Source organism: Microtus pennsylvanicus, chromosome 6, assembly GCF_037038515.1.
Source record: "Microtus pennsylvanicus isolate mMicPen1 chromosome 6, mMicPen1.hap1, whole genome shotgun sequence".
Classification (NCBI taxonomy): domain Eukaryota; kingdom Metazoa; phylum Chordata; class Mammalia; order Rodentia; family Cricetidae; genus Microtus; species Microtus pennsylvanicus.
The window spans coordinates 71370064-71397907 of record NC_134584.1 but is presented as its reverse complement, the minus strand read 5'-3'; the positions used below and the strand labels follow the sequence as shown (position 1 = coordinate 71397907).

General features: G+C 39.7%; 1 protein-coding gene across 5 annotated transcripts in view; it reads left to right on the top strand.

Moving 5' to 3' along the window:
• The window catches only part of Mctp1 (multiple C2 and transmembrane domain containing 1), a 569227-nt gene that overhangs the window by 530310 nt on the left and 11073 nt on the right, over nucleotides 1–27844 (top strand). The window lies entirely within an intron of this gene.

Here is a 27844-nt window from a genome sequence, read left to right as displayed (position 1 = left end):
TCATTTCGCATGTACTTTAAAAATTATAGTATTGTCAAGATATGCAGTAACACCTATTGAGGGACTGTGTATGAAAGATAGGGGAAATGAGTAAAATGTGAGTTTTGCCTTTAATCTGGATGGAACTAGGTAGCAAATGAATCAGTACAAAGAACGGGGTAATTTAAGTATATCGAAGGAGATGGGGGCATAAAGCATCCAAACGTGTGGTTGATGCTCTCAACTATCTTCCCATTTGCCTATTTAAATTTTTTTCTACCTTTGTAATGGAAGACTGACTTTATACATAATAGCCAAGATTCTGACCTAAAAATTCATTTTTTAAAAGTTTCATAGTGTCTGAGAATGGCCACCTAGTATAATCCTGACCAAAATGTTGAAAGAGAGTATTTTCCCAGGGGGAGTCGGCAAAAGCTCTTTACTGTCTGGGTAAAAGGAGAGCAGACTGGGCTGTCTCCATTCTCCCTCTTTTTATCTACTTCTTCCTTTTAAATGCAATGCCTCCAGCTGGTGCAGCCATATCCCTACCACAACGCAGCAAACAAAAGCTTGATAGAAAAATAGAAGGTTTTAGAGCCCAAATGAGAACTTGAACATCTAAATCAATATTAGTAACTACCAAGTTTTGAACTTACTTGCTACATGTTGTAGACAGACTTTTTTACCTAAATTTCTTTGGGAAGAACTTTTGCTTCTAATAGCAAAAAGCTAAAAAAAAAAAATCATCTAATAAACTTGACTCTACAGTCCACCTGCTCAAATAAGCATTCATTTCCCAGCTGTTTGCTTCTTCAGCAAGTTTCTGCGGAGCACTAGCCGTGTGCCAGGCAGTGGGCTAGAGGCAAACAGTTCTGATAGAAGCATCTTATTATTTTAATGCATCCATGCAGTGTGAAATAATGAAATAGGGGCAGCTGTATAATCAGTCACTTCAACAATGATCGTCTTTCTCTGTTAAGTATTCCTAATATGCAAAGTTAAAATTAACTGGAGATTGAAGGTCTTCAGATGGAGATGGAGAACAAGAAAATGCTACTTTTTCTCAGTTTGCTTTTCCTATCACCTGAATCACCCTTTATCTCTGCTTCTCCACTCTGTATGAGATGAAGTGAATCTGGGGTCAGGAGACCCCCTCCCACCTCTCTTCTCCTCTCCCCACTCCCCACTACCTCAAAAGAAATGCAAAAAACAGACAGAAAGCACAACTTTCTGTTGATAGAGCCAGAGAAACTCTCTGGTCCCATCCTACATTGTGTACCGGACTATTAGACATCCATCTAGAACAGTGCTTCTCAGCCTTCCTGGTGTTGCGACCCTTTATTACAGCTCCTCATGTTGTGGTGACCCTCAATCATAAAGTTATTTTCGTTGCTACTTCATAACTGTAATTTTACTGGTGTTATGAATGATTATGTAAATACCTGATGTACCCTGTGAATGTGTCATTTGATCCCCAGAGAGGTAACAACCTACAGGTTGAGAACTGCTGCTATCATGTATAATATAATATACACATTTTGAGTAGTAGAGTCATTTGTGGGTGTTTTTGCAGAACAAAAATGTGGCTGTCTAGCTAAGCCCTCAAATTTAAATCCAAACTTCCTCTCAGACAATACCGCATTAAGGTTTGCATACAGAAAATCATGGCATGAGACTTGGCTGGAGAACATTTTTATTCTACACAGTAGACTTCTCTGGAGTCTTTCTATTCATTCCCTGACATCTTAAAACAAATGGTTATCTAAGTTTAAATGCTATGTTCAGGCTTTGTCTTTGATATTTTGGGAAGTGAACACAATTTAATCTTGATATCTCTACATGTAAAAAGAATTACCTCTGGATAATAAACCTCACCACTCCAGAAGCAATTATTTTTGCCTACGATATTATAGCAATGGATCATCAACAGACCATTTACAAAAACTGTAGCAGGATAAAGTTAACCTACCATAATCAACAAATGAGTGTTTCTGCTAATGATGTTTTAACTTCTCTGTCACTCCGGTCCAAAGGCTCGGGCTCTGCCAGTGTTCTATATGGCTTTTCTTTCCTACTGCCTAGTTAATGCAGCTCTTGACACTTCTACTTTTGATCATCTCGCTATCACTGTCTGAAATCAGACCATCACCACTCCTTGCTGGAGACTAGCAATGCCTTGCCAATTAGTCTCTACAATCCTGAGGTATTGCAGGCTAACCCAAATCTGTCCTAATTGCATTTTCAATATATTAACGACCTTGCTTGTCTGCCTGGTTCATCAGTGCATCCAAAGGATGTAATACAGTCCTTGGGACAGTAAGCTTTCAATAAGTGTTAGCGATTGGCTACAAGACAAACAACAGCTCCGACCTGGTATTTTCTTACTTAGGAACTCCTCAGGATGGCACTCAAGACCCCCAGACGCAGGTCACTGTCTAAATGTTGGCTATGCCCTGTTGGCTATCCATTCTCCTTCAAGGCAATGTTCGAGCAAAACAAAGCAAGATGATTTTTTTCCAGAATGGTATCTTTCTCTTTTTAGTGTCTGTGTCTTAGCTCTCTGTACCTGAAATGCCACCAAGTCATCTGTGCCAGTTAAAATCCTCCCCATACGTTAGGAACCAGCGGAGGAATAGCTATGTGATAGGGTGCTGTTGTAACATGCACAAGGCCCTGGGTTCAATGCACACATTCATGCACACTTAATAAAAAACCAGCCTTTACCTCCTTTCCCTTCACAAGGAGTTTTCAAAGGATAACAACAAAAATAAGCAGCTTACTACATGCTAGTTCACATTTTCTTCTTGTAAAACCCCAGCAGGCATATTTGTTAATACCAGTTTAAAGATCATGAACCTAATACTCAGAGACTTTTTTAATTTTTGAGATTGTAATTTAGTTACAATTTCCTTTCTTTTCCTCCCTCAAAACCCTCCCATATGCCTATTTCCACTCTCCTTCAAATTCATGACTTCTTTTTCATTAACTATTATTACATGCACATATGTATTTTTATATGCATGTATATTCTTAAGCAAAATCTGTTGAATCCTTCAAGTGTTGCTTGTATGTGTGTTGGGCACTGGACAGCCTTCCCTCGGGAGGAGTCCTTGGAGCCTTTTATTGGCCTTTCCTCAGGTTGTACAACACAGGCAGGGTGACATCCACTTCTCAAACCTTTGTCCCTAGCTCCTCCCCTGATGGCACTCTTACCCATCAAAATCACTCTGCATACATTTTTGAAAACACAGATTCTACAAACTGATAATAAAGGAAACAATTTAGCTGTAGACTGGATCTTAAAACAATATCAAAAATCTGAGGGCTGGAGAGATGGCTGAGAGGTTAAGAGCATTGTCTGCTCTTCCAAAGGTCCTGAGTTCAATTCCCAGCAACCACATGGTGGCTCACAAACATCTGTAATGGGGTCTGGTGCCCTCTTCTGGCCTTCAGGCATACACACAGGCAGAATATTGTATACATAATAAATAAATAAATAAATAAATAAATAAATAAATAAATAAATAAATAAATATTTTGTTAAAAATCTGAGATATCATTATATATATATATGTATATGTATATAATGTTAGTAGTGTTTTTCTGAGAAAATGGGATGTTCTAGTACTCAGGTCTTGCCTTCACATGGCCACACCGAGGGAAGCAGAGCTGTGGATGCTGTGTCTCTGTGGGGCCAGCCTAGCCTAGACAGGCATTTGTACCTGTGTCCCTTGTAGCCCCTTGTTGGCACGCTGTTATGAAACGTTTTTCACACTCTTTTACCACATCTCACCTTATGGAGCCTGCAAGTCTGCTCTCTATTATTTCCGTCTTTGCTGTGGGTTTTTTTTTTCTCTCCTTAGCATGAAATCCGTGCTTGGCATTTTGCAAAATCTCCACTATTTTTTTTACTGAGTTGGATATAATTAAATTTATAGGCTTTCTAATATATTCAACATTTAATACTTTACCAAATCCAAATTTACAATTAGTTTTAATGTAGCGAGATGGGATTTAGTAGTGAGTGAGCTCCTGGGTTTTCTTTTGGAGTCTATTGCATTCTTTCTATTTGATGCTCCTGTTTTGGTATATTGAAAAATTATTTTTTCTCTCCTGTGAAGACTTCCTTTTCTTCCCAGACGGTCATCTCCTATCTGTCTCTGTTTCTACTGTAGACACTACTGGATAGTGTCCTACGAATGTGTGGGCAGGGGCATAGTTAATCTTTGTGCCTCTCCCACCAAGTACACTTGAACCACGGGTGTTCAGTTTAATTTCAGTGACTGGGACCTTGCCTAACGTGTGTGTGCTCTAAGGGAATGAACGATGATCTGTGCTAAAGTTCCTCTAATCTGACATGAGGCAGCAAAAACATGACTCCCTCAAGCTAAACAATGGTACACGTGGTTTGATATATTTTCTTTACATTTATTCTGGGTTAAAAACTGAATCAAATTTCAAGCATCTCAGCCAGATTGTTGTCAAGAAGCAGAAGTTTCAGTGGTTCTGCAGGCTTTCTTCTCACGAGCTGAGTTCACAGGCAGAAATTCTATTCATGGCTTGCTTCTTTCTACCACCTTCATGGACAAGCTTTAAAGCCCTGTACAGTTCCTGGCTTGACCCGAGACTGAACCATCAAAGTTTTCAGCTCATTTCCAACTTCTTAAGTAAAACAGGTGACAAGGACTGCCCATCTCCAGACGGGGAAAATCAGCAGAAACCCGTAGCTGTCACCAGGGACAGGCAGGCTGTCTCTCGCTCCTCCTTCTTCCTCTTATTGGCTATTCATTTCCTCCCTTAGCTCCTCTCTCTGTAGAAAATTTGCTCTAGCATTTCTTTGTCTTAATGATTGTCAAGATGCAACCTTAAATTTCAAAGCTTTTGTGGTATCATGTTCCTGAAATAAGGGCCACGTTTATGAACTACTTTTATGGGTCAACCCCTGGGATAGACGTTACAGTGGAATCACCACATCTGAACCCTGCAACATCCTGAGAAGCAGGACTCGCTAGCACCCACGATCTTACCAGAGAATAAGAATTAGAAAGGATAAACTCAGAGTCACATCAGGAAACCACAGCGTGGAATTCAAATTCAAGAAATGCAAGTATTTACCACTCGGATGTCCTACAGCACCTACAGTCCTGCCATGCAGGTGCCTTTTAGGAATTCCCACTTTCCCTGCTGCAGGGACTTGGTCATACTGACTGTCACTACTCAACCATCATCAGAGCACTGGAGAGGAGGACAGACACATGATAATCTTGAAATGTTGCACTGAGAAGTATCAGAGCTTCCTGAAGGAGCTCGGAGGTCTGAGTTCTCCAGGCTACTATTGGCATGTGTGGCCGGCGTCATGTAATACGCTTTTTTGACTTTAAGTATCATAGCTCTTGATACAATAAGAAATATTGAGTAATTCTACTTATCAAAAGCAGGTGTGCTTAGACACTTTACACCAAAGTGTCTCACAGCCATTCATAAAACAGATCTGTCTTCACACTTCCCTTGCGATCATCATCATCCTGTTAACCTGGGAATATGTCAGAGTCACTACATAGAATCATCTATAAAAGCCAGGTGATACTTAAAACAAGTCTGTATATGTTGTGACATGAGTTGTGAATAAGATTCTTAATTGGTTTACTTCCTGGGGCTCTCTCAGATCTCACTTCTTGACAATGAATCGCGCCCAGTTCGCATTTCAAGGAGGAATCAATGGAGCTACGCAGGTGAGCAGGTGCCCTGCATCATTAGAGCATGCGTAAGCCCCCTTTCACCCGGGCTCTCCTTGACACGATTCTTGGCTTTAATTCATCACTTCAGTCTCTCATCCCCATGTGATAACTTGTGTGGTTATGTCTCCAGGAAATTTTCTTTAGTTAATCTCGCCTCCCTGACCAATAACTCCTTTGGTCAAAGTCTGTTCTGTATTAACAGATTCAGGATTTGTAAATTTTGGGAAGTGTTCTCATGTAGGGTCTGAGAACTTTAGGGTTAACTTAAGTGCAACTCCTCCAGAACACTGTACACACAGAGAGGCCACAGACTAGCACCATTTCCAAAGCAGCACACACAGTGAGGTCACAGTCCAGCACATGTTCTGGAAACTGCACACAGTGAGGTCACAGTCCAGCACATGTTCTGGAAACTGCACACAGTGAGGTCACAGTCCAGCACATGTTCTGGAACACAGCACACAGTGAGGTCACAGTCCAGCACATGTTCTGGAACACAGCACACAGTGAGGTCACAGTCCAGCACATGTTCTGGAACTCTGCACACAGTGAGGTCACAGTCCAGCACATGTTCTGGAAAACTGAACACACAGTGAGGTCACAGTCCAGCACATGTTCTGGAACACTGCACACAGTGAGGTCACAGTCCAGCACATGTTCTGGAACACAGCACACAGTGAGGTTACAGTCCAGCACATGTTCTGGAAACTGCACACAGTGAGGTCACTGTCCAGCACATGTTCTGGAACACTGCACACAGTGAGGTCACAGTCCAGCACATGTTCTGGAAAACTGCACACAGTGAGGTCACAGTCCAGCACATGTTCTGGAACACAGCACACAGTGAGGTTACAGTCCAGCACATGTTCTGGAAAACTGCACACAGTGAGGTCACAGTCCAGCACATGTTCTGGAAAACTGCACACAGTGAGGTCACAGTCCAGCACATGTTCTGGAACACAGCACACAGTGAGGTTACAGTCCAGCACATGTTCTGGAAAACTGCACACAGTGAGGTCACAGTCCAGCACATGTTCTGGAAAACTGCACACAGGAGGTCACAGTCCAGCACATGTTCTGGAAAACTGCACACAGTGAGGTCACAGTCCAGCACATGTTCTGGAATACTGCACACACAGTGAGGTCACAGTCCAGCACATGTTCTGGAACACAGCACACATGGTGAGATCACAGTCCAGCACATGTTCTGGAACACTGTGCACACAGTGAGGTCACAATCCAGCACATGTTCTGGAACACTGCACAGAGTGAGGTCACAGTCCAGCACATGTTCTGGAACACTGCACACACGGTGAGGTCACAGTCCAGCACATGTTCTGGAGCACTGCACACACGGTGAGGACATAGTTCATCACCTCTTCCAAAGCACCGTATACATAATAGGTACTAACTGGCTAAATAAACAGAGACAGAGCCTCTCAGAATGAAGCCGTGTGTGTCTCACATAAAATTGCCATGCTGTGGAGAATAACATTTTCATTCATATTAAAATTATGAAATCTAACAGACAGAATTCCTATTGCTTATAACCACGCCAGATTTATTCCCAAGGGGCAGCTTGTTCACTGGGAAAACCTGACTCAGCAGGTTTAAATTACTCCTTTGGAGCCACTTAACTTCTAAATTTCCTCATTCACTGGCTTAAACTTGACTTTAATATTGCCTGCACTCAAAACATTTGCATTTAATTGCAACAGTAGCATGCTTTCCTGTTGGCATCTGAAACATATTCATTATTAGTGTCAGGCTTACATTGAGAGAGTTTGGTTATTTGTGTCTAAGAAATCAAATTCAACAAAGATAACTGAAGGTATGTAAGTAGTTTTTCCCCGCTTTTTATTGTAAGAACATGCAGCCTGTGGAGAAACAAACTCAAATCCTTGACAAATCATATTTTCACTGGCTGTGTGTCTAGAGATAAATGGACATGTGTAGAGAAAGTTATTTTAAGAATGATATGTCAACGTGAATTTTATTTTTTGAAATGAATATATTCATATACTTTGAATATGTGTGTGAGTCAAGAAAATATTGTGTCTGGCAAAGTAGTTGCTGTAGCACTTTATGTGATGAAGGGATTTGAGCATTATAAAAATTTATTTCTAACTTTCTTAAACCTTATTCCAAATTAAAGAACATTAAGATCTCATCGCAGGCTTATAACTACAGGGTTACAGCAGAATTCTGAGGCCCCAACTTGCTAGGTGCGCATATCTTGGGTTATCCATCTTATTAAAATCAAAATGTATTCCTATGAGAACGCCATGCCACTGGGGACTCACGCGGGTAAATTAATACGTTTGCTCTTCCAGGTTACACTTGAATTAAGAGCAATGTCTTCTAACCCTGCTGCAGTCGTTTTATTCAGAAACAGAAAGAAAATGGCTATTTGAACAAATGTTCATTTCATAAACGTGGTTCTTTGTTGATCAAACCACGGTCTTGTCTAATGTGTTTGTGGAACCGTAAAAGTTTCTCTCTTCAAAGGTAGAAGCTTGCCAACTTAGGGCTGATATATTTTGAAGATGGATAGTGACCTTTGAAAGTCATTCATTAATCACTCACAACTGACCTGAAAAAAATTGAATTGAATAAATGAGACAAGCCTTTGCTAAATTTTAACCCTGATTTTCACCTAAAATACTTAGGCAATCAAAGAGGAACTGTTCTTTTGACCTAAATGAGCAGAAATGGAATCCTGCTCTCCCTCCTACTGATTATGCAGATATATGAACATGAAGCTCTTGCTGCTGTTGAACAGATCACATGTGTTGTAACCTGGGAAAGATCAGAGGCCACATGCAAGATATCTGCAGACTAAAGGATGGGAATGATGAGATGCTTCTAGGACTGCTGGGGGCAGCCCCCAAGGATAGATGGACCCTCTGTTCTCCACTGAGTTGGGAGCAGTGAGGAAGGGGATTTTAAACATGCAAGGAAAATAACTATTTTCAGAGATTTTCCCACCATCTCCTTTTTCTCATCTGAGAAACCATCTGCTAGTCAGCAGACACAATGGACCGAATAAGAAGACAGCACAAATTAATCATGGAGGTATCTCGGGCTACATTCATGTTTGGAATTGAATACAAGGAGAGATGAATCAATGGAGTGTCAGGGAATTATACGCAATGGACTTGAAGAATGGGCAAAAGTGGTCCTGGTGGTGGAGATCAGACCCATAGTGTGTACTCAGAGTGGTCACACTTGAATGTCTCCAACATCTTCAACAAATCAGAAAGTCCAGGTGATTCTGCCGGATGTGTCAGAAACAGACTGATTTCTTAGCTAGAGGGATGGGAGAAATTTCAGTGTTGTACAGGTATTGTAGAATTCAGTCAGGATAGTACCACAATGCCAAGATAAGGTGGAGGCTATCCGAGCTAGAGGGTGCAGTGGAGACTGAAATGGAGTAACAGGAGATGCTAAACCCTACAAATGACTTGGAAAATTGGAGCTATGTAAAAAGTTTCTGGTGTTGCCCATGAGTTATGAGAATATACTGTAACATACCTGCAGTTCATCACTCGCGCCACTAGGTGGTGAACATGCATTAGTAACGACTTGAAATCACGAGCTTCTCCGTGTACCTAATTTTGAGAATAAGTGTTCACATTCTAATTAAATCAAATTAGACTTTTTACTAGTGAAATATATTAGAAATTATAACTATACTTAGTAAAGAAAGAAACTTAAATGTCACTCATTGGCAATTTCAGCCATAAAAGGACCTGTGTACAAAACTAAAGCTATCTAAATAAAATTCCTCAAGAACTCTTTGTTATATTTTATTATTTTCTATTCAATGTCCACCCAGGAAAAAACTTGGTATGAAGTAGTGACAAGTGTCTTTGGTAATAAATATCATCAAGTCATTTGGAAGTTTAGACTTGAAAATGATATTTTATTCTAATACCTGAGCTGATATCTCTGGATTACAGCCTATTTCTTCTAGCTATCTGGATCTCTCTGATACATAGTATAGGAAATATAAATAATTAGATATTACCCTCATCTGAGAATACTTCGTTTGCTGCTAGCAATCCCGAGGAAATTGTATTATTTGCACTATTGTCCTCCTAATGTTTTCCCTGGCTCTACACATCCTAGAGGCAAGGTCCATCCCTCTATCCCTGCGGTGACTGTACTACCAAACACAGAGTAGATGCACAGTGAATTGATTAACATTTCCTGCTGTTCTAAACCTAACTTTGTCTCCACTGCGTGCGGTCTCAGCACATCACTTAGGACTACCTGTCTTTAAGCCAGGCAACCAGAGTTCGTCCCATTGCATCCTGAAACTGAGTCAAAGGAAATTTAAAGGCTCTCACATGTGCTTTTCTGTAATCTTTCATTGAAGATACGTATATATGCAAGGGTGTGTGTGTGTTCAAGAGGCCTGGAAATTTGGCATTAACCTTCCTGTATTCAACAAGATTATGATTTGTTTTATGCTAAAGTTTACAGTTAACTTGTATTTATATTGTTTGGACGTATCTACATAAACATGGATATGCATCTACCTTATAATTACATGGGTTATATGAATTTAGAATAGAGCTGTCATGGTGATATTATAAATGTTACTAGGAACTACTACATTCAGTTTACTCTTTCCAATAATGCATAAATAAAGAAAAGTTCAGTTGGGGGGTGAAGTTTGGTGATGTAGCATTTGCCAGTAGCATGTGCAGAGCCCCAGGTTCAAACACCAGCTCTGGAAGGAGAAAAGGAATCTGCAATTTAGCGTAAGCAAGACACTAGAGAGCATACAGATAGCAGGGTTCAGACTCGGAGCAGTGAGCCGAAACCAAGGACCACACACCAGGCTCCTTGGTGGAAGCATCTGTGCGCTTTTCTGGAATGCCTCACCACCCTTGCTCAGTTTTGAGAATTTCCTGCTTGAAAATACATTTGAAGCAGGAACATAGAAACAGACCTACAGAGCTGGATCTTCAGTAGAGCTGTTTTGATGAAAATAGCACTGATCAAGGAAAATTCTACTCTGTTGATTTGGAAATCAATCACCCACCCACGAATTGTGCAATGTTCGCTGTTTTCTCCATTTTTATATAGCAAGAGTAAGGCTATCTTTCTCTGTAAGATAAGTACACGTTCAATGTACATCAAAGTATGGAGTGAATGTAGTCGTAAGTATAAAAACTGACCCTTAAAGCTTTCTAAGCAACTAGTGTGAGTCTTCAAATATTACTGAAACCCATGGAAGACAGGAGCACTTCTGCGGACAGCCTAGCTAGGAGACAGAAACCTTCCTGTCACCTGGCAGGAGAGGAAGGCAGCTTGACAGTAGATACACAAACTACAAAAACACAAATCCTCTGCCAAAAAATTCCACTCCCAAAAGTTTATCCTGCCAGAGATACTCACCCATGTGTGAATTCTTACAAACCCAGGGTGTTTTTAGTTTCTGATTTTTATAATTATAAAAATTATTAAAGAACTTAAGGATCCACTGAGTGAAAACGTGTTGAATAAATCCTGGCATATACATCGCCAGCCATTCTGTACCTAAAATAATGAACAGATGTTCATCATTATTGTGGGAAAAGGTGTAGGATGCTACATATATACAATAGATCTGCTGTTATCTATGCCTTGAGAAAAACATACAGGTATTTCTAGCCAGGTGGTGGTGGAGCACACCTTTAATCCCAGCACTTGGGAGGCAGAGGTAGAGACGGGCAGATCTCGGTGAGTTTGAGGCCTAGTCTACAAAAGGTAGCTTCAGGACAGGCTCCAAAGCTACAGAAAAACCCTGTCTCAAAAAACAAACAAACAAAAAAGCAACATACAGATATTTCTAAACATCTTTATCTCTGTTACTGTGTGCAGAACTAACTCCAAGAATATATTAAAACACTGGGCAACAGTCATTGTATCCAGGAAAGGTAAAAAGTTCTCTGGGAGCCAGGGAAAAAGTGGAGGCTTTGCTATTCTGATGTGAACATGTATTATCTAGGTTTTTAAGCCTTATTTTTTACTTTTTAAATTTTGAAAAACTTGTGAATCCTTTAAGCCCTCGTTTCCAGTTCTGAATCTTTGGCTTGAAGATCCTATAAAATATATGTCAGACACTTTTGTGCAAACATAATGAAGTAAAGAAGGAAATAAAATATTCAGCATTTGTAGTGAAAGCTAGGATTGTGTGCATTTTGTGTGTATACTACTTTCTCCTTTGTAAATGTAGCGGTTGTATGTTCAATATCAGTGACTCCAGGTAAAGGCCCAGTTCTTCATTGAATTCTCAGTCTTTGATAAGTCCTCACTCGATTAAAGCTTACAAAAAAAATGCCAAATGGAAGAGAGACTGGAGTGGTAGCATCTGAAACACAATGGTACTCACCATGACTTTACACTTGTGTGTTCTAGTTTGCATACTCCACAATGAAGTTGCTATTGTATGGCTGGGAAGTGGTATGCTAAGTGCTAGAAGATTGCATTCTAAAAGATCCCTAGTCTTCATGCAGGCTTATCTATAGAGGGATAAGTAGCTATTTTAATGAGTACCAGTGAGTATTGAATCTGATCAGTATTGCTCACCGACATTCTGGGATGGATGGTGCATGTTGGTATGCAAGTTCTAACTGATGTATCCTGTGCACACTGGAGAAGTGGTGGAGGATGCTTTCAGTGCTGCTTATAATGCCCCTCTGCATATGGAAGAACTCACTGAGCTTCTATTACAATCGTATGAGCAAACAGTAATATAACCATCAAGATATTTTCTTTAACACTTGACCTGATTTTGTTTTCTGTCTTTGTTTTTGACAACAGAAAGATACACGCCTAGTTTTCTCACTTACTGGGCCACCTCCACGGCCTTTGGAAACTTTGCATACGAAGTGAGGCTTATAGTCCAGTCTTCCAAGTGTCAAAGTGTCACTTGTGGAAAGGGTCCCTGGTACATGTAAAGGGTTTGAGCTTGGTGGCTGGCACAGATGTCAGGGTGGCTTTAAAGATAGCTCTTTCCCTTTCTGCTTCTCCCACGTGTATTGCTGTGTCCTGAGTATGAAGGAAAAAAATGGTTTAAGAATTGGGAAGGGGCTTATTTCCTAATCAAGTATTTATCTTAATACCACTACTGTTTCCTTCTGCATAGAGTATTTCCTCCATCTAACTTCCATATGTAATAAGGTAAATGAAAATGATCAAATTTATCCTATTTATAATACAAAAAGAAGTACTTATGAACTTCCAATTTTAAATAATTTATGTATAATATTTTGCACATGAAAGTCTTTTTATTTGGGCACAGTACCATGGTCCTGTAATCCCAGAACTTGGGAAGCTGCAACAGGAAGTTTGTGAACTTGAAGCCAGTTTGGATCACACAGGTTTTGTCTCAAAAATTGATTTTTCTAAACCATATTTGAATTATTTAGCTAATTTTTTTAAAGGCTTGGTCCATCTGAACTGTTAGAATTTTATTTCTCACAGTTCTGGAAGATAGAAATTCCATGATCAAGAAAGATCCATGAAAATTCAGTGTCTTAAAAGAGCCCATGCCCTGGTTCATGACCTTTTGAAGTGTGGTCACATGATGTGAGGGTGGGTGCGCTGCAGAATTTTACGAAGAAATGATCCCATGCCTGAGGGAAGAGCTCTCCTGGGCAGTTCTCTCCCACTCAGTGCTCCTGCCAAATGTGTCACATTGGTGATTAGATTTCCATGTGTACGTTCAACGGGGGAACATCCACGTTTGGTCTATAGTAAGATGTCTGAATGACCTGACTAAAGCCAGTGAAATCACAAAGGCAATGGAGCAGTAAGAAACCTTCAGATGGGCACGACGGCCATCCAATAAGTGGCAAGCCCTCCCAATAGTGTAACAATAGTGGGTTTTTAAATATTCCTTAGGAACCTGCCAATGTGACAGCACTTTCTTACAGGAAAGCACAGGGAAGCTTGCCTGTGGCCGATCTTCACAAAATGACTTTATGTGATAGGATATTTTTAATTGAATTTTGGCCATCATCTCTGCTGAGTTAAAATAAATTTGTCCAATTACCAAAGAAAAACATTGAAATGACTCTCAGAAAGAAGAATAAAAAGTAAATGCAAAAGGGCTGGCGAGGGTGCAGGGGTTGAGAGAGAGCACTGGCTGCTCCGGCAGACACCTGCAGCAAGCCTCTCAGAACTTCCTGTAGCTCCAGCTCCAGGGTCCCCCTGATCACCTACACGCATGTGCACATGCACACACAGACATACACACACACAGACAGATATGTATAAAGATAAAATATTACAGAAATTAGAACAACAATATTGATATTTGGTTTAATGGAATAAATAAAAAAACAATGTCAATTTCTAACACTGCTTTTATTCCCCCAACTATAGCTCTGTCTAGAGAATACTAACTTTTTATTTGCTTCTTTGTTTTGCCTTTCAAGTCAGGGTTTCTCTATGTAGCCCTGGCTGTCCTGCGACTGACTTTATAGCCCAGACTGACCTCGAATTCACGGAGATCCTCCTAAGCGCTGAGATTACGAGCATGCACTACTACTTCCCAGTGACAATACTGTCTTTTTATTTGTACCAGCAATCGTTTGACTTGGATAAAATAGCTAATTCGCAATGTCACACAGACCAGAAGGTTCAAAACAATTTCTATCAATTCTGTACAGAGTCTGAGGGAGAGAAGACTGTAATTTTCAAGATTACAATCAAGGAGAATTCATGATCAGACATTTAAATACTTGTATATATCTGACATCATATACACGCCAAACACAAGGTACGAGAACTCAGTATTTGTTGTAGGCCATCTTCTAGCTCTCCATGACAATTATGTAACAATAACAATACTAATCAGATGGCAAGAAGTAACACTTTAGAACTTATTCTAACTGAACAGTGGCCTTTCTTACAATAATAGTGCTAATCCACCAGGTTATTTTCGTGGCAATCTTGTATAGCTGCAAGAAGGGACACCAAAAATGTCATCTTCCTGGAACATCTCTGAACTATACCTCCTGTCTGACATATATGCTTCAACATAGTATCAAATCCTGGCTGTCCCATGGATATCTTCCAACTGTTTCATGATCCAAATACAACTCTGTATCTGTTCTCCCCCAACCACAGTCTTTTTCTGCTCTTCCTTGACGTAATAAAATCTTTTTATCCAGTTGCCCAGGATGAAAGCTGTGGGTAACTCTTAGATTTCTTTTCCTATCCTCCAGATAGTACCATGTCTATGCCCAAGTTTTGAATCTGTATACTCTGCTCCTAACTATCTTCCATCAGCAGACCATTGGAAAGGCCTGCTGGTTTTTCTTTTCTAAAATATTCTGTCTAATGAACATTTTTAAAATGGCAACTCTAGGCTGGAGAGGTGGCTCAGTGGTTAAGAGCATTGCTGCTCTTTCCAGAGATCCTGAGTTCAATTCCCAGCAACCACATGGTGGCTCAGCACTGTCTGTAACAAGATCTAATGTCCTCTTCTGGCATGGAGGTCTACATGCAGAGCACTTGTACATAAAATAAATAAAATTTGAAATTGGCATCACTTAGATTGTGTAGTTCTTCTGGTTGAAGCACTCCAGTGTATCAGAACATTTAACATCCCCTCGGTATTCTCTGGCTTCCAAGGTCCTCTGTGTAGTATAGCTACTTTCATGACATCTTTCTAAGCTGCTCTCTCTTCACCTGCCTATCACACCCATGGTTCTTAGCAGCACAGTAAAAGGGGCTGCTTTGCACCTCAGTGCACATGTTACAAACATTGCTTCTTAATCCTGGCAATTTGGGCTTTGTGGTGTGAGCTGTCTGCTTCCAGGGTGACCCTCACACCTTTTCCAAGGGCTCTGCTAAAGGTCTTGGTAAATGGGAGGCAGTGGGAGACTAGAGAGAAGGATTGAAACATGAGGAACCCTTTCACATATTTCCCCATGCTGCTGCACCAGGTCACATTGTTTGATAGTGATCAGATAGCTGGATTTCCTATTGTTCAGCTGTCCACCAGACAGGTTCCTCCATAGTCCCCTGTAGTAATATGGGTGGCGGGGCTGTGTTCCCAGCACCCCGGCCGCCTGCTTGGATAGCTTATGCTCTGAAATAACAACACACAAACTGTATTCATTTAAACACTGCTTGGCCCTTTAGCTCTAGCCCTTACAGGCTAATTCTGATATCTGGATCAACCCATCTCTAATAATCTGTGAGCACCGGTCTTACCGTGAACGATTCAGCATGTCTGACATGGCGGCTTGCTTCATCGCTGAGTCTGTCCTGGAGAGGGGAGCCTGGTGTCTCTCTGAGGCGTCTGCTCCCTAGAGGAGAGCTGTGGAGTCTGAGCTCACTTCCTCTTCCTCCCAACGTTCTGTTCTGTTTACTCCTCCCACCTATCTTCTAACCAATGAGGGCCAAGCAGTTTCTTTTTATTTAACCAATGACCTTCCTCCATCAGTCCCCAATGCTGATATCACCTCAGTCTCACGGTGGTTTCCTATACTGCTAAAATCCCCTCTATCCCATGACTCTCAGCGTCTCCTTCACCTTTGTAGCCATTCCTTATTTAAATTCCCATTGGGGAAATGATATAAATTAAGTGAACAATAAATGGGGCTCCCATACAAATTCCTAGAAAAATAGAAGAGAAAACAGAGAAAGAAGCAGGAAAATGATACTGGTTGGGAAGAAAGGCAATTTAGAGGGTAGAAGGAAATGAAAGTTTATTCAGTATCCATTAATGTACCAGTTACTTTATGCCCAATTTAATTGTCAACACCTAGTGTGATGGACATTGCTAATGATAAAGAAACAGTCTCTGAGAGTTTGTGTAACTTACAGGAGTCTGCACAGTTTATAACAGGATTCAAGTTTATAATGCCCATCTGTCTGATAAGGACAGGCCCAGGAAAGTACATTGTAGCTTCAATCCGTGTTCATCCCATTTTAATTTTAAAAGCAGATACATAAACAACCATCTCTGTGCTGTAGTTCTATCGCTGCGGCAAGTAGCTGATCCAAGAGAGGGCAGAAGTATTTGGGCTCACAGTTCAGTGGTTTAGTTTATTGTCTGTTGCCTCTGTTGTTACCCAGCCAGGATAAGGCAGAAACATTATAGCATAATGGTGTGGTAAAACAGAGATGAAGGAAAGAGATAAAAAGAAAGGAGAAATAGAAGCAAAGACAGAACTAGAGACAGACTCTATGGACATGATACCTTTCTTCTAACCGGGAACTGCCTCTCACCATCTGTCCCAAATATCTTCCGATTATGACGGACTTCATGATGGAGTCACCTTTCAATGATTGGACCCATCAGTTGAGGAACAAACCCTCAGCACATGGAATTGTTGGGGACACTCGATTTAAGACAGAATAATTTCTAAAGGGTACACTTTATACTCTTTATTGTTTGCTATGTACCTTACTCTCTTACACCAATAGCTCTCCATGTGCGAGAATTTGAGATACTTTTTCAAATTGATGCCCATGTTATTTTGTCCTTTCCCTCTCACCCAACCCTTAAGTACCTGAATGTCCACTATTCTGACCAACCCCAATTAATTAAAAGACCATTATTATACAAGACCCACCCCCAATTAATTAGAAGGTCATTTGTTACACAAGTGAGAAAAAAAATGCTGCCACTAGGTAAACAAAGCGATCCTTTAGTGTTCTTGTGGATTCCAAGGTCAGGATGAGCCTGTTCTCATCATTTATTCAGCTGTGAGGAGAGGTTTGGGGAGCAGGCCTTCCCCATATATTAGCAGCAACCTATGGATCTCTGCCCTGTTATTCAAGTATGTGCTACGCATGGCATCAATAGAGAAAGATGGACAAGCTTGCCCTGATTCTCTGAGTTCATTGTCTGCACCAGCATTGTTCCTGTTTTGCAGCACATCACTGGAAAGCTCCACAATCTTGAGAGTTCTCAGTTCTGTTCCTGACATTCCACATTATACCATTAACACTGAACGAAATTGAGGAAGAAAAATCCTAAGCACTAAATGGGTGGAGGGAAACACTATTCACTGATATTAATTTCCTCTGTTTAGTGGATTCGAGTCAGGCACTAACACTTGTTCAACATTGCCTCTTTCCTATTTTTTTTCTAAAGACTTTCCCCTATCCCTGGACACACAGAAAAAAACCATGGAGATGAAGTAGCAATAAAAGCTGTTCTTGGCTTCATATAAAAATATTATCCAGTATTTAAATGGCAATTATTTCCAGAAACTTGGCAACTGTAGCCACACAAATGATGAAATTGATTCCAGTGACAGTCCATCTTTGTTTGGAAAGGAAATTCCAGTAGGGTTTGAAAAATGAATTATTAAGGGCCTTGGTTTGCTGAAGGTGGCTTATATGTTCTATTTGCTGACGCAACATCTTGTTGCGGGGAAATAATGGGTGCAGCTTTTCTTTACCTCATATTATTTGGATCTTTAGAGCAGGAAAGAAAAAGCAGTTAATAGCCCATGGGGCATGTGGGATTACTTTAGGCCAAACCAAACCGTGGTCTTGCTCATTGCCTCCTCTTTCCTGTGCTGTTTTGTCTATGCTGGTCTTAGAACATGTCAACAAATATCTTTTAAGCTCAGATGGGAGGCAGGGTGGTGATTCTTTCTCTTTCTGTAAGGGAGTAATTTATACCAGATGTGCTTTTTCAAAAAAGTACAAGTTTGTCTTGTAAAATATTTGTAAAGAAAAATAGCCTCTGGATTTCACAAAGTAATTCTTACTTATGTTTGGAAAAGTCAAGAAGACCTTTGTTTCCACAATGCTAGCATGGCTTGTTTCTCACTCATTTCGATATAGCTGAGGACTAGCTTCATGGAAGAGCCAAGTTAAAGATCTCAGACAGTGCAGTAAAAATACCGTATGTGACCATGGCTTATTAACAGGGACCTGAAACAATCCCAGTTTGAATTCTGAGACATTGCTAGAAATTATTTTCAACAGTTACATCTTAGCTTCTCTCACCTTCAATTTCCTCATCTGTAAAACGCTGTAGATGGCTGCTCCTGCCATCTTAAGTGGAAAGATGAAACATCAAATGCTTTAAAAGTTATGAAGCCTTAAAATATGATTATTTTAATTTACTTTTATCTATTGTAAAAAGAAGACCAACATTGTGTGTCTTTGTCTCTCTGTGTATACATGCATGTATATGTATCTCTGTGTATATATATGTCTATATCTCTCTGTGTATGTATGTATTTATCTCTATGTATGTGTGTTTGTATATGTTTCTCTGTGTGTATATGAATTTCCTGTCTCCCTATTGAAAGGGAAATCCTTCTCTTGCCAAAAATTCTGCTAAAGGTCTGTGATTACTTCCTGCTGAGCATGCCTGAAGCCCTGGTTCCATTCCTAGCAGCACATACCTGAACAAAACAAAACAAAAATAATACAAAGTAGATTGGTAACAAAGTTTATACTATACAAGATTAAAAAATTCTGTTCCCAATTCAGCCACCAGGCTTGTTGAACAAATTACTGGCTCTGAAGCACCGTCTGGCTTGCATTAGCACTGACAGGTAAAATCATGTGATGCCCATGATAAATGCTGTGTGCCTTGCATGGGTATGACCAGTGGCCGGTGGAGAACATACCTCTTTCAGCGGGTGAGGAATATTGTAAACAGATGAACTTTCTATACAGATGCTATTTTTCAAACCCCAAATCTCAGGCGAGAACAAATACGGCTGGAGTATGTGGTAAGGTAAAGACTGTAAGCAACAACTCTCACCCTCTGTGAGTAGAGAAGGGAAATGATTCTACTAGCCTTGATAGACGATGGTAAGGATAACAGGAAGCCTGTAAGATACGAACATAAAATAATGGCGTGTGTGTGCTGCATGCCAGAGCAGGAATTTGGTGTCTTGCTCTGTATCCCCTTGAGGCATGGTCTCTCGCTGAACCTGCAGCTTGGTTGGCAGTCAGGAAGCCCAGCTTCCCTTGTTCCCCAAACATGGCAGAGTCATGGATATATACAGCCATGCCCAGCTTTTTATGTGGCTGCAGCGACCTAAACTTAGGCCCTCAAGCTCGTGGAGCAAGTGCTTTTACCTCTGAGCCATTTCTCCAGCCCATATTCAATTTTTTAGTATTTCCTTTGCAACCTCTTCAAATGGTTAAAAATATTACTGGCTAATATTTTCTAAATACCTTGTCTGCGTTCCAAATGTTTAAGGTAGGTGCTTCAAATGAATTTACAAATTTCATTTTAAAATAATAATCACATATTTATGTCCCATTATTATCTGAATTTTACAGATGAAGTTGATTTATTTTTTGGTAAATCCTATAACTAAGGTAATAATGGAGGCAGCACTAGACCCAACTTAGCTACGGCCAGTACTTAGAATCTAGTCCATCTTTTAATTACATTATGGCCAACTGGGTAATAAAGACACAGTTGCCATCTTAGTTCAGCATGTGAAATTCTACACACACTTGAAAATGAAACAAATCATACCTAAAGTGGATTTTTTTTCCCATGGAAACATGCATTCATAACTTTTTTAGTAGGTAGGATAAAAGAATTTCAGCCACTTTACCAATGCTAGAAGGCGCTAGTCATGTGCTGGGGAGAAAAGTGACTGACAGCCATGCCCAGCTAAACCCTGGGAGCTGCCAGAAGTAAGTGGTCCAGTAAGATCTGCCCGTTGGTGCAGGAGCCACATGAATATTAAGGAAACAGCTAAGCATGTTCTGATTGTATTTAAGACCTGCTCCAAAAGATGAAACTCATGCCTGTCACTGTTAAAGGGTAGGTCATAGGCCCTCGGTAATAACCTTGTACTATTATTCTCTTAAACAGATGTAGTACTTAATTGCTCCCAAAGTCTTTATCTTTATACACCTAGTTAATGCATCTCTTTGTTCTCCTCAAAGAAGTTTCTTTTGCAATAGATGATGATTAACACAGAAACCCACAACTGGTCAACATATAGACAACAAGAGGCTGTGGAGAGGCTGTGGAGTGTTCATCCCTAAAAATGGGAGGTCTGTAGCACTCCTTACTCCCAAGGCTCAGGGATCAGAGCAGGTAGGGACGGGAAGGTCTTGACAGTGATAATGGATGACCCTAGTGAAAGTTTTTTCCAAGCAGGGCAGTGGCATTCACATGAGCTCACAACAGTTGTGATTGCAGGCACAAGACAGGCACAAGGTCAAGCCAACCACCATCTCAGCAGGACTGAGGAAAAGACTCACAAAGCAACGTGCCTAGTTGAGGAGCTATCGGCAACTGGTGGCTTCTGGCAGATAGACGGTCACTTTGCTCCATGAATGTGGCCCTGAAACACTGTCCATGCAATAATTACAGCATTGAGAAGATTCAGTGGGTTTCTAAAAGAGACAGATAGAACACACAATTGAGTGGAAAAAGTGGTGGGGAGATAGAAGAGGATTGCGAGGGAGGGAATTGAAATATATTTGATTGAAATATATTATTTTCACTTATGAAATGCTCAATCAATTAAAAAATCTAAAAGTAAAAACCATCTAGGCAGCATTTGCTGTTTAGATTTAGGCAGAATCTGTCTGCATCACTGGATTGTTAGAAAGAGCAGGACAGTTTCCACTCACAGCACAGTTCTCAGAGTTTCAAATAACTGTAATGGCAGAGGCCGTCCAGAACTGCAGAACTTTCTGTTTAAGGAGAATTCATTGTTCCCTATCTTTTGGGAAGGTGGGTGTTGCAGAGTGAGCCTGAGGCTGCTTGTTTGTCCCAGCTGCCTGGCTAGCTTAGCCCCAAAATAACCACACAGAAACTGTATTAATTAAAACATTGCTTAGCCATTAGCTCTATCTTCTTATTGGCTGAATCTTGAATATTAGTTTAACCCATTTCTATTTATCTGTATATCATCATGTGGCAATGGCTTATGGGGAAAGATTCTAACCCATGTCCTCTTAGGCAGAGGATCCATGGCTTCTCCCTGACTCTGCTTTCTTCCTCCCAGCATTCAGTTCTGTTTTCCATGCCTACCTAAGTTCTGCCCTATCAAAAGGCCAAGGCAGTTTCTTTATTCATTAACCAATGAAAGCAACACATAAACAGAAGGCCCTCCCACACCAGGTGGGTACTGGGGTTTTTACCCAGGACCCAGGCATTTTAGGCAAGTGCTCTACTAATGCATTACATCTCCCAGCCCTCTCTATCTTATCTTCAAAACCACAGTGTACAAACAAGGGCTTTTAAGGTGCACCTATTCCTCTGTCTTCCTGTCTCTGTCTGTGTCTCATTCTCTCTGTCCCCACCCTACCACCTTTCTCTTTCAAAGGAGGTTTGAAGACCAGCAGTGCCTGGGTTTTCACATTATCAAAACCTTCACTCAATCTGTCCATTAGGGCTTTACAGAAAACCCCATGGGCACAGACTCTTTTTTTCAGACTTAGGGGTAAAAGTTACTTTGTAACTTATTTTCCACTTGGTAATTTGGTGTCTGTCAAGGTTGGCCTGGAGATAGACCCCTTGGCCTTTCTGTTCATCCTAAGTCTTGAAGGCAGGACAAAGGTCTATGCCAACTGAGCTCTATAGAAAGTCTGTATCCTGCCTGCTGACAAGAAGCATATACATTGATATGCAGTCCTTAAAGAACCTGCAAGCCATTTAAAACTAATTTTCTTACATCATTATGTTAGGGATGTTTACATCTTCCTTAAGATCTGTGTGATAAGGGGTCTACACTGTGAGAAGTTTGGCTTCAGGTAATTCCCTGATAACAGGTATATTATACCATTGTGTACTTTCTGTAAGTTTTATATTCATTTATTAGATAAATATTTTATGTGCAGACTTCTACAAATATTTTAATTGGATGCTTCATGATTAGACAGTGTTCTGCTTTGGTGTTATTTTCTTTCTGCTGCAGGGTATCTTTCCTCCACCCTCACACAACACCCCAGCCTTCACTCTCCTGTTCCCTGGGGCCTCTCCAACCTTTTCTCTCCCTTCTCTCCCCTTGCATTGATCTCTTTCTCTCTTTGCCTTTTTATCTTTTTGTTCAATTAATATCCTTTTTTTTCTTTTCTTTTTCTTTCTTTACCTCTTGACTTCCGTCATAAAGCTAAGAGTGCTGCCGGATAGCTAAAGGCCCACCTCATATTGTCTAGCCCAAGTGATATTCTTGTTTGCATGTTTGTCACATGCAAACACACCACAGTGTTATTACAGATGGTACTGAAAATCATAAGGCCACTTAGTGTCAGAGGAAACAACAACTACAAAGAACAAAAATTTTATTCTGGAAGGGTAAAAATAAGCCAAAAGCCGAAAAGAAGACAATGACTTTGTCAAGTTAGAATGGGGGGAAAGAGCTCTATAAGCTCCATGTAGCATTGCAAAAAATCACTTTCTAACATGGTCTCTGGCAGGCAAACAAGAAGTTACCTGGGCCTGGCGGTGATAGGGCCTTTAATCCCATTACTCAGGAGGCAGAGACAAGCAGATATCTGTGAGTTTGAGGCCTGCCTGGTCTACAAAGTGAGTTTCAGGGAAATTTTACACAAAAACATCTCCTGCAGTCAGGAATTTACTATAACAATTCAATTTTTTATCATAATTCAAAAGGAATAAAAATAATTTTAATTAAATTTTTAATTCTTAGTACTACTAGCACTAGTTATTTATGGACTGTTTCTGTCAGGGGTTTTTTTTTTTTGGTCCTATTATATGCATAATAACGGGCATTATTTCCAGCCACCCCACTGACCTTCACCATGCCTTAGATCTCCTCCGTGTCTCAAAGGAGAGTTTCTGGGCTTTAAGACTAATATCAGGGAAAGATGCAGGTCCAGTAACCTGAGTAAGATTTGATGCCATAGGAATTGCAGAAGACACTAACTGAGATTCAGTCGCCAAGGGACTTTGAGTTGCCAAGCTGCTCTCTGTGAAAATTTCAGTATTTTGGGCTGAAATATAGTTTTCTATATCTGAAAAAGAAAGAAATGTTGGCAGAGAAAAAACATCTGATCTCTTCTTAGTGTGTCCCTCAACAGTCTCTATGTCCTACTTTTTCCATAGGTTAGAGACACAGAACAGAATCAGCTTTGGAAAGTGGGGACCGAACTGTCCTTAGCGTAGAACACAGATCCTAGCCAAATATTAGAGAACTAAGATTCAAGTTTTACAGCAATTGATGTTTTGTGTACAATTTGAACCTGATAATAAGCATTAAAAATTACACAGAATCTAAAGAAGTTATGCAATTTAAGCCTCACATGTTTTCAGATTTATAGTTATAACTGTTTTCTATGAGTAACATTTTTTACATGTTAAAAGAAATATTAATCATTTTTTCAACCAATGTCACTAGTGAGCCTTTGGATGATTAACTACTCTGTGTATTTCTTTCATTGAAACTGGCTTATAAAGAAAAGCAAAAATGACAATAAAAGAAATGTACCAATTTATTCCCTACTAATAAAGTATTGAACATTAGGGGGAAAGTGTGAAATATTGGAATGCAACATAGAGCAATTCCATTACCCACTGCAGTTTTGGATCATATACTGTATATAAAGAGTAATTACTTCATTGGCTGGAGACCACAGTGAAGGAATATAGAATCTGATGAAAGAGATTTTGCAATAAAGATTTTACCCCAATGTATTTCCTTCTCCAAACTTTGCCAGCTTTAAGACAAGCCCACCTTATTTTCTCTTTGGATGACAGGGGTATGGGAGTAGCAATGGGCTTAAAGTCTAGCAAAACAAAGAAAGTATACGAGCTGAGCTAAGTTTTTTTGGTGGTTTCTCTTTTTATGTTTTTCTCATTTTTTAAAATTCTTTTTATTGTGCTATACATTTTTCTCCGCTCTCCTCCCTTCCTCCCCTTTCCCCTTCTACCCTCTCCTGTGACTCCCAGACGCCCAGTTTACTCTTGGGACCTTGAGCTTTTCTCTTCCCTATTTGGATCTGTATATGTCTTTTTTAGGGTCCTTTAGAGTCTCGGTTATCTGGGGTTATGGATTGTAGAGCTGAACCAATTTTTAAGAATCTTAGCCAAAAATTATTCATCAATCTTTAAATTTTTAAAGTAAGTATTCACAATTGCCCATTTTAATGCCTTCAATGACACATGCTGTTGCTGAAGATCCTATGTTGCAGCATGTCGTTTACATTAAACCCGGTGATTCCTAACACATCTTCACTGCCGCCTACCCTTGAAGGAAGTTTCTGTATTTCATTTCCTTGCTGAAGAACTTAGTTACAAGGTGAGCCCCAAGGCTAGGTTGTGGGTTACACAAGTAAATTTTTCCCCTTTTCTCTCTTACTTATCTTACTGAAGCTTTGGAGGGAGCTAGAATCTCCCCAGTTGGATAAGGAAGCCATCTATTATGGAGAGAAGAGCCTGAAGTTAACCAGTTCTAGACCAATTCAAGCCCTGACAATATCTCTGAACCTTAGTTTCTAATGAACAATGGAAAAAATATACTATAGGATGGCTATGAAGATTGAATTTTGTATATGAGAAGCATTTTATAGTACTTAGTGAACATGATTTTTAAATCTTTTTTCAAAATTACTTAAAGCTTATTAAAGTACAAAATATAAAAAAGTCAAAGTAAAATGATGCCATATAATTAGTTTAACTTACTTCTATGTTGGGAAGGTGTGAGTTCTAAGCATAAAATGTTAATTTTATTTAAAAAATAGAATTTATGTATCATTCATTTTTCACTTATTTGAAATAGATCATAAACATTTCATCATTAAAAATTAAATGTTTTCTGATATCCAGAATAGTTCTAGTCAATGTGCTAATGATTTTTTTTATTAAATTTATAAAGAAAGCTGCAACAGAAATATTTCTACAGGTGCTTACTGGGTGAGTGCATTGGGAATATAATCCCATCACTTGCAATATCTGTTGTTAGTTTTTTCTCAGCCTAAAAATTCTTTTTGGTAGCACTGTAGCTAAAGGCCTGGGATTCACACTGGCTTAGCACACACTATAGCACTGGCTGTAGCCCAGCCTGAACATTTTCAGTTTATGGTGACTTTTGATGTCATTTTTAACTTTACAAAATCACTGCTACCAAGATTTTCTCTGTGAGTTATAATTTTTTAATGCTTGTTTTTAGAAAGTTCTTTGTTACCGATGTAAGTAAATATCTATATTGTCCTTTAATAATTTATAGTTTTTAGCTTTTAAAAATTAGTATGGAATGGATTTAGAGCTATTTGTACTACCTATTAGAGTTGAGAGTTCATTTAAGGTAGGGTTTAGTATAATTTCCCCTAAGTATTATAAGCAACAAAATTGCTCATTTACAATTTCCTTCTATATGATGAAACCCTACCCCACTTTTTTGATACAGGATCTCAGGTAACCCAGGCTGACCTTGGACTCTTGGTTAGCCTGCCTCCACTTCCTGAGATCAGGATTGCAGGCAATCACCCAGCAGGATGCCATATTATACATCATTCTCTCAGTACCTGTCTTCCATTTCAATTATCTGGTCTACAAAATGCTTTCTCATTATTGTTTCTTTTATAGAAATATCTTGATTACAGTTACATATCAATCTTCCAAGAAAATTAGAAATATTTGATCAAATTCTCTCCATTTCTGTCTACTTGAAACATAAGGATTTGGTTGAAATTGCAATAAATCTGTACATTCAATGCCCCTAATATTCTACATAATAATATAGACACATTTCTATGCTTTCATAATTTTTGAGGTTATGCCAAAGTACTTTATTGTTATTGTGAAAGAACATATATCCCTGAGCAGGAACCTTGTTCTCAGTGAATTTTTCACTGCACAAACAACATGCTTGGACTTGCTTATTTTTCTCTTTGGTGCTAAAGATAGAACCAAGGGATGTGTGTATGGCCAGCATGCAGTCTACCTCTGACACATGCCCTAGTTCTGCCTGCATGGGTTTGTTTTTTATTTTGTTTTGTATTTGTTTTTTTATATGCAGAATAAACAATTTACAAGGGTACTTTGATTCATAGACATAAAAGAATTTAGCTGCAACTTAGAAAAGAACACTAAGGGTTAGCCCAACTTTGCAGTTATGAAAACAACTGGGAAGAGTCACTTTAGATACTCACTTTATCTAAAATGTACAATTACATAAGATTATAGGTGAAATTAATATTTTATCTGGTAAAATGAAGAGGGAGAAAACATAAGCAATTTAATGTGTCTACGTCTGTCATGGCAAGTAAAGGATGACTTGAATACAATGGAGAATGCTGGATATCTAATTACTTCCCATATTACGAGGTTTAGAGTATTTCTCATTTCCCTCTCTTGACATTCCTTTTTGACATTAGATGACTAATGTAAAACATTTCTCTTACTGAAGTTAAATTTGAAATAAAAACTGATTGGTATCCATAGTTGTGATCCAATTATAAAATTGCCTATATGGCGATGGTCCCAGCATACTGTGCAGTCCTTGGAGGAAGCCTTTGCACCTGTGATTCACTTGTCCTTGGTTTCTAGGTGGCAGAGCGGCAGAACGCCAGCCCTGGCCAAGCATTCACGGTGCAGTGTTTGGACTCTGGTAAAATGAAAGTCGTATGTAAATGTGCAACATGACATTATCATCCTACTTTCCTGGCTGCTTTCAGCAGGCACTAGCTGCCACACGAGGTCTCGAGTGTTCTGGCAAAGTATTCAAGTGTTCAAAAGAAGTTAAAGTAATGAAATTGGATCTATATTTCCATAGACATTCAAGTTGGCATGGAGAAATGGAGTCATGGAATCAGGGTTGGATGGTCTCCACCAAACAACCTAGGCAAGTGTCTGTGATGCCAGGCTACTAAGCTGAATTCTATCGTGAAAGGCCACCACTATTTCTTCCTCTGGGTCTAAAATTACAAAATATGCACATTTCCCTAGGTTCACACCATGCACAGGGTGCTTTATACTTAATCTCCTCCCACCCTTTCCCTGGTATACAAGAATTCTTTAAGATTCAAGCTGAAGTATGTACAAAAAAGGAAGTTTTAAAACTGGCTACCAGCATATGAGACAGTAGACTATCTCAGCATCTTTTGGAAGATTGGCATGTATTGGACCCACGAATGGCTTGTTAAGCTATCCCAGCACTAGTCATTTTTGTCATCAGTTGTTACTGCTCCCAGGTCTACTTGTT